This window comes from Vitis vinifera, chromosome 8 (assembly GCF_030704535.1).
Source record: "Vitis vinifera cultivar Pinot Noir 40024 chromosome 8, ASM3070453v1".
Lineage (NCBI taxonomy): Eukaryota > Viridiplantae > Streptophyta > Magnoliopsida > Vitales > Vitaceae > Vitis > Vitis vinifera.
Genome location: NC_081812.1, coordinates 22,944,014 through 22,951,909, shown reverse-complemented (window position 1 = coordinate 22,951,909; position 7,896 = coordinate 22,944,014).

The window sequence follows — 7,896 nt, the reverse complement described above, 5'->3', positions numbered from 1 at the left end:
TGCATTTAGGTAAATTATGATAATTAGTTTTTATATGTATATATATGTGTATGTTTATATACATCAAAATGTAGGAAGTGAGATAAGAATAGTGCATCATGTGAATTGCTATGAGGACAATGACTTTTTGGGATTTGTTGTATGTGCTCTCAAGTTGAATGTGGGTTGTTTAGGGCTAGAAATCTTAATTTAATTCTAAAATATCTACTTTCCCATTCGAGTGAGATGACTCCAGTCAACAACCTTTCAAGTGGGATGGGATAAGAACTCAACAGATTCAAGTGGGTTGTTTAGGGTTAGAAGCCCTAATTTATTTCTGAAATATTTACTCTCCCATCCGAGTGAGATGACTCCAATCAATGGCCTTTCAAGTGGGATGGGATAAGAACTCAACATATTCAAGTGGGTTGTTTATGGCTAGAAACCCTAATTTAATTTTGAAATATCTACTCTCCGAGTGATATGGTTCTAACCTTGTCAACAACTCTTCTAGTGTCATGGAATGCGATAAGAACTCAACAGATTCAATATCATGTGAGAACATAGTGTCATAGACTTAGTTTTTTCCTAAGCTCATACGGCACTTAGACAAGTCAAGATCCTTGATCTTGCTAAGTCAGCCTTACTCCTAATGCTTAGCTTGCTAGGCTAAGATGCACCTGAATTAGAAGCTTTAGAGGATGTAATAGGCAACACTTAAAAGAATGAAAGCTTTATTGTTCAAATGAAGCTTTACAAATGCTTTGAAACTCACTTGCTTGGTGCCTTGGCCAAATGAGACCCTCACCTATTTATAGGCACTAATGGAACTCTTTGAAACCTTGGAGAGTTACTTACAACTCAAGAATAATTTAAAACATCCTACACAATTCTATGTACAAGCCTATATACAAGAGATCTCTAGAATTCTCTAGAAAGCCTTGAACTCCTCTTATGCCTTCCACCATAGTGTAGAGATGTGTGGACATCTCTAGGCATCTCTAGAACCTTCCACACTCTTCCCATCAATGGCTAAGTGTAGGAGTCTCCATAAGCTTCTTGGGCTCTATATAAACCCCAGGAGGCTCATTTGAAGCATCCTATGACAATAGGCTATCATTTCAACTTTCCTAGTTAACCTAAAATAAGGAGTGGAATCCATACAAAGCTGGTATGAAAATGAGAAGGAAACTCTAAGTTTATGATGAATGAAAAGGAATAAACTGAAGTGATTTGAAATTCATTTACCGTCAATACAACATTGCTGCAGTGACGAAATGAATGAGAGTGAAAGTCGGTGTGAGCGAGTGAGCGATCTGGGCTTTCAGAGCAATTGATTCTCAACTATTTGATCGTTTAGTCTTGGCTAATGTTGACCCCCTAATATAGGATGGGATGTGTTTGATGAAATGCAACTCTCAACCTAATTTAATTGAAATATTTAGTACTTTGTTTTCATTTTGCTAATTTCACTACTGATTATTTGTTGTTTGAATTTTTAAAATTATTTAAGTTTTGGAACTATTGTAAGAATCTTTTTTCGGTCCACATTTATAAACTTTTATGATATAATAATAATTTAAAACTTAAAAGTTAAAATCATTTATTTTCATATGTTACAATATATATAAAATATAAATCATAAGTGACAAAAATTTGAGTGATAATTAAGTTACATGTTCAAATTTACTATCAAATAATACATATTAAATCATACTATATGTTAATTATTAAAAAAATTATTTTATTTTATTTGTATGTTAGATATTAAATTATATTAATACTAATATTGGTTTAGTTGTCAAAGATAAAAATATTTTAACAAGGTTCTTGAAATAAAATCCTACTAAAAGCAAATACAATTTGAAGCCATTTATAAATGGTTTTGAGAGTTAGAAGCCATTTATGAATGTATTTGAGAGTTGTTCCTCATATTTAATATTTGGAAGTGTTTTTCTTATAAAAATTGGATATTTAATAAAATTTTAAAAATTATTTTAAAAAATCTAGAAAAACATTTGAAGTGGTTATTAGATTATCATTTAGTAAGCGTTTTCATACATGTGATACATTATTAAAAATATGATAAAAAATATTTTCTTTTATTTATATTCAAGACTCCACCAAAAATCCCAATATTACCTTGCAGCTCACACCTCACCCTCTCTCGTGAGAATTTTTTGCCCTTCAAGAGAACCCTCTCTCCTCTCTCCAAAAAAAAAAAAATCATTTTTTATTTTTTTTTAGTATTTTTCTAGAATCAAACATAACAAAAAAATGAAACCCCATGTAAATTTGATAGTATGTAAATCTGACTTTTGTGAGAAATTAGAAATAAAAACTTTTGAGATAAAGATATTTGGTAAAAATGATTAGAAAATATGTTTTTTTTTTATTCCTATAATAATTTATTAAATCTCTCTAAGTTATGTGTTAGAACTTGGTGAGCCGAATTCTTTTTTTTAGTTCGATCCAAAAAGTTCACGGTGTGACATAAATGGTGAAAAAAAATTATGTGCAACATATGTGCGACATATGTGCAAAAAGCTTGCGGTGCAACTTGGTTATAATGTTTATGTATATGCAATAGCCACTTGATACTCTCCCATTTTGTACAAATTTTTGATATAGTGGATTAACTACAATGGGTATATGAGTTCTATCAATTACAATTTTCTATTCATAATTTATTAAGATCTCACTAAATTATGTGTTAGAACTTGGTGACTTGAATTTTTTTTTTTTTAGTCCGATCCAAAAAGCTCACAATGTGACATATGTGGTAAAAAAAAATTATGTACAACATATGTGCGAAATATGTGCAAAAAGCTCGCAATGCGACTTGGTTATAATGTTTGTGTCTATGCAATAGCCGCTTGATAGTCTCCCATTTTATATCAATTTTTGACATAATGGATTATTCTTCTCCTCTACTCGTGATTTTTTCCGTCTAGGTTTTTCCACGTAAATTTGTGTGTTCTTAATTTTTTTATTATGAATCACTGGGTTTTATAATATGCAGACTCATAAGAGAAACAATGTCTAATACTATTTCAAACCATCTAGATACATCATACATGTTAACCACTATGTTGAAAAGTTTCATTCAATTGTCCTTGCAGCACGTGTTTGTCAGTGGAAGGCCTCTGTAGGACTCCTGAATACAAATAAATTCAACACTAATAAATTACTTTTATATGTTTTTTTAAATTTGATTTATTTATTTTTTTTTCTAATTATATAAATTTTTAATTATTTTTAATTATATTTAAGTTTTTTTTATATATTTTTCTTAATGAAACAAAATATAAAAAAATCATTTTCCTTTAACATTTTCTTTAACACTTTTAAGGAATCAAATATAATCATAATCATTTTTTTTTTCACTTTGCGGTCATTCCTTCCTTTGATAGGTAGTGGATGCAATTTTTATTTTTTCGGTCCAAAGGAAAAATAGGAGTGAGTATGAATAGGCAGGAGAGATTTTGATTATTTGCTACTTTGTACCTGTAGCCGAAGGTTAAAGGAAAATTGATAAAAAAAAAAATAGTAAAAGAAGAAAATGAAGAGAAAAAATAGAAGAAAAAGAATAAGAAAAATAAAAAATAAAATTTAAAATAAATAAATTATTTTTATATGTTATTTCAAATTTATTTCATATATATTTTTTCTCTTTATGTGAAAATTAAATAAATTTAAAATATATAAAGCTTTAATTAATTATGATCAATATTTTTTGTTGTACTTTGCAAGTTTGTGCAATGAAATCAAACCAAAAAAATCATTTTTTTATTTTTTTAGAATATTTTTCCAGAATCAAACATAACAAAAAAAAAGAAAAAAAAATGAAACCCCATGTAAATTTGATGGTATGTAAATGTGACTTTTGTGAGAAATTAGAAATAAAAACTTTTTGAGATAAAGATATTTGGTAAATCAATCAGAAAAGATGTTTTTTTATTCCTCGGACTTATTATTTTCCTTTTATTTATGGTTTTTTTTGCATTTATTTATTTAGTTATTAGAAAGTCAACCGAAACAAACTCAAAAGAAAAAAATAATAATAAATAAATAAAACAATCCAAAATAGAGATATTTGGTACAAATAATAGGATGAGTGGCTTTGGACAATTATTAAAACGGAATGTAACACCAACTCCATTTATGTAATAATGGAATCAACCTTTTGTACTGTGTAGTGGACTTTGTTTATACATGAAAATAATTGTAGACTTCAAAATTTGTCTTAATTTTATTTTTAGTTTTTAAATCACAATTACATCTTATATTTTTTGCCCACTTCTTAGTTTTTAAATCATAATTACATCTTATATTTTTTGCCCACTATTATTATTATTGTCCAATAACTCAAACTAGAGTGGGTGTTAAAAGCCACGTGGAAGAGCTCAAGGATACCATGTCCACCATCCGGTTTTCTTCTATCCATAAAATTTCTATTTTCCTTTAATAGTATATTTTCTTCTATCCATAAATTTCATAAGACAATTTTCTGGATATGTATAAGCCATTGTATATATCCTAAAAAAATATCTCTTTTTAATAGACATTAAATACCTATCCCGGAAAATTTTAAAATTAATATTTGCCTTGGGTAGTGTATTTGAGGTAAAATCTTATTTATAAAAGGAATTAATATTTTTAGTTCATGCTTGGTTGACATAGAATCACTTATTCTATCTTATGTTCAACCAGACATAAAATAGTATAATAAGTTATTTCATCACTTATCGTATCTTATATTGAACCTTCCGTATAAAATATGTTAATCCTATGATAAATTATCATATATCAAAAAAAAAATTTATTAATTTTAAAAGTTTTAATATATTCATTTTATAAAATAATTTTTTTATTATAAATTAAAGTTATAATTTAAAAAATTATAAAATAATATTTAATATATGATATATATATATAAATTATTTTTATATATTAAATAATATAATATAAAAATTTATTTGTAAATTTTAAATATTTTAATCATAAATATCATTAAACATAAAAAGAAATTTCAATGTTTTAAGTAAAAAAATATTTGAATGTGATATAATTTTTTTTTTAAATATTGAAAATAATATATATTTCATATTATTTTTTATTTATTTCATATATTAAATATAAATATAATGTAATATATGGTATGCTATAAAAATAAGATTAAGATGTAAATAACTAAAATTGAAATTAATATACAAATAAATGTGATAATTGAATATTATTTTAATGAAATAAGAACTTATAAAAGGAATATCTAAGTTAGGAAGGAAACAAACTCTCTTAAAATTCTTTTTTTATAATTGATTTATAACTAAATACAACTAGGGATGACAATGGGATGAGTTTTTTCGAGTATCCGCCCCTAATGGGATAGGGTTCAATTTTAATAAACGGGTTTGGGATGGGTTTGAGAATTTCTATTAAAACTCGGGACGGGTTCGGATATTGCCTTGTCCTGTCCCATTTATAAATATATGAATATATAACATATAATATATATTCCCACGGACACATCTCCCATCTCCCATATCCATTCATATCCTCATAAGGATAATCATCGAGATGGTTGATTTGGTCTCTAAGATGCACAGTCATCGAGATGGTCTTCGAAAAACCAGCGTGGGAAGATTGCGGTGCTGATACTCTCTTTCGAATTGGGTTCTTCGACCAACTGTCAAAGTTCCCAGCTCACTTATCGAACTTGGGCTAGGATTTTCTTGAGAAATGCTTGAGGAGAGAGCCCACTGGAAGGTGGAGCTGCAATCAACTGCTGCAGTGCTGATACTCTCTTTCGAATTGGGTTCTTCGACCAACTATCAAAGTTCCCAGCTCAGTTATCGAACTTGGGCTAGGATTTTCTTGAGAAATGCTTGAGGAGAGAGCCCACTGGAAGGTGGAGCTGCAACACCCATTTATATCATCTTCATCCCCCAATTACATCACAGAAGCATCCCCGAGATTGGTCATCGACTGCTTCAATTTCAATGATAACGACGATTTAAAAAAATTAAATGGGACAAGACAGGTATGAGAATTTATCATACCCGCCCCGCCCTGCCTCGCCCAGCTTAATTTTTTAAATGAGATGGGAATGAGAATTATTTTAAATAAACGGGGCAGAGTTGGGATGGGGGCGACCCGCCCCGTTGCCATCCCTAAACATAACAACCCTTCCTTTCCTATCTTATATAAAACATTAATTTATCCCTTTGCTTTTTATGGGCTAGATATTGTTCTACGTGATGATCTAAAGCTATTAAGCTATTTGACATTATTCTAGAACTTAAAACGGATTGTTTTGTTGTTGGAGTAACAATCATATATATATATATATATATATATATATATATGCTCACGTTGGCGTGATTAAGCTGGGAGAGAACGATTGGACTGTTGTGGATGAGATTGACTTCACTACATTTGTTAAGCCTTTTTTAATGTCGGAATGCAATCCAGTTTTGCATAATGGGCAATGCTTTAATGTTTGATCCCAATGATGGAGAATTTGTGGAAAGTCATTTTCGCGTAAGTCAAGAACTCGCCGAGTTTTCATAGTTGAAAGTGATGGAGAGTTGTTAGCGGTTGCAGTCAATGGTGAAGAAGGACGGATTTGCGTTTACAAACTTCATTCCTCTAAAATGGAATGGATAACTGTGTCAGATTTGGGTAATAAGATATTGTATCGGGTGGATAACAACAAGATCTATTTTCCAAAGTTTCAAGGCAACCGCGTGGTGTTCTACTCTCTTGATATAAAAAATTACCATTCCTATGGAGATGAGTTTTGGAGCAAGAATTAATATAATTTATCAGAATCAGTGTATTCCACATGGATTAAACCCATGTTTTGAATTCTTGTATAGTTTTGATTATTAAATAACTGTGATTATATCATTGAAAGTAACATAATCTAATCTATTTTCCACAGTGGATTCTGACTGTTTCTTGGAATAAGTTTCAAATTTTTGTGCATTCTGGTTTACTTTGTTTTCTTTGGCTCCATTTTGGTTTAATTTCATGAAAAAAGGTTTTCCATTCTCTCCCTCTCTCTCTCTTCTTTTTTTTTTCAAAAAATATATATATTTTTAAAAATTAAATGTGCATTTATTATTATTATTATTATTATTAAAATTGTATATTGATTTAGCAATTATTAATTTATTTTTGTGTGTCAATCCACTACCATCATAAGAATTGTTGGTTAAGACTATGTTTGGTTTTTTAAAAATATGAAAAATAAAATAAAAAATAGGTTAAAGTCAATAAATTAATTTTATATACCACTTTAAATTTTTTTCATTTATTTAATTATTCTATATAAAGATTAAATAATTTAAAAATATATCAATTTATTAATAATTTTAATTATATTTAACTTTTTTTATATATATTTTCTACAATAAAAACAAATATGAGAAATTTTTTTTTTTTCTTTTCAATAGTACGTTTTGGAAACCAAGCATGGCCTAGCTTTGGTTTTTGTAGGTCATGTGTGTGTTGGAGATAAACACTACTTTGGTTCACATAAAGTAGCAAGGAAAACGAATATTAAAAGATTTTTTTTTTCATATTTGGTTTTATAAAAAAATAAAAGAATTAAAATTAATAATATATATATATGTAAATTACTTAATTCTTATATAAAAGAATTAAATAAATAAAAGAAGAAAATAAAAATAATTTATTAATTTTAAATTTATTTTTTATTTTACTTTTTTTTTTGTTATTTTCTACTCCAAACATTTCCCCATAAACATTTTGGAAGCCAAACATGGAGGGAATTTCAATGCATGAAAAAGGTTCCTTTAATGAAAAATACACTAGTGGTAGAAGCACTTTTTTACGAGGATTTGTATTAATTTTTCTTCAATTATCTTGAAGAAGAAATATAAATTAATA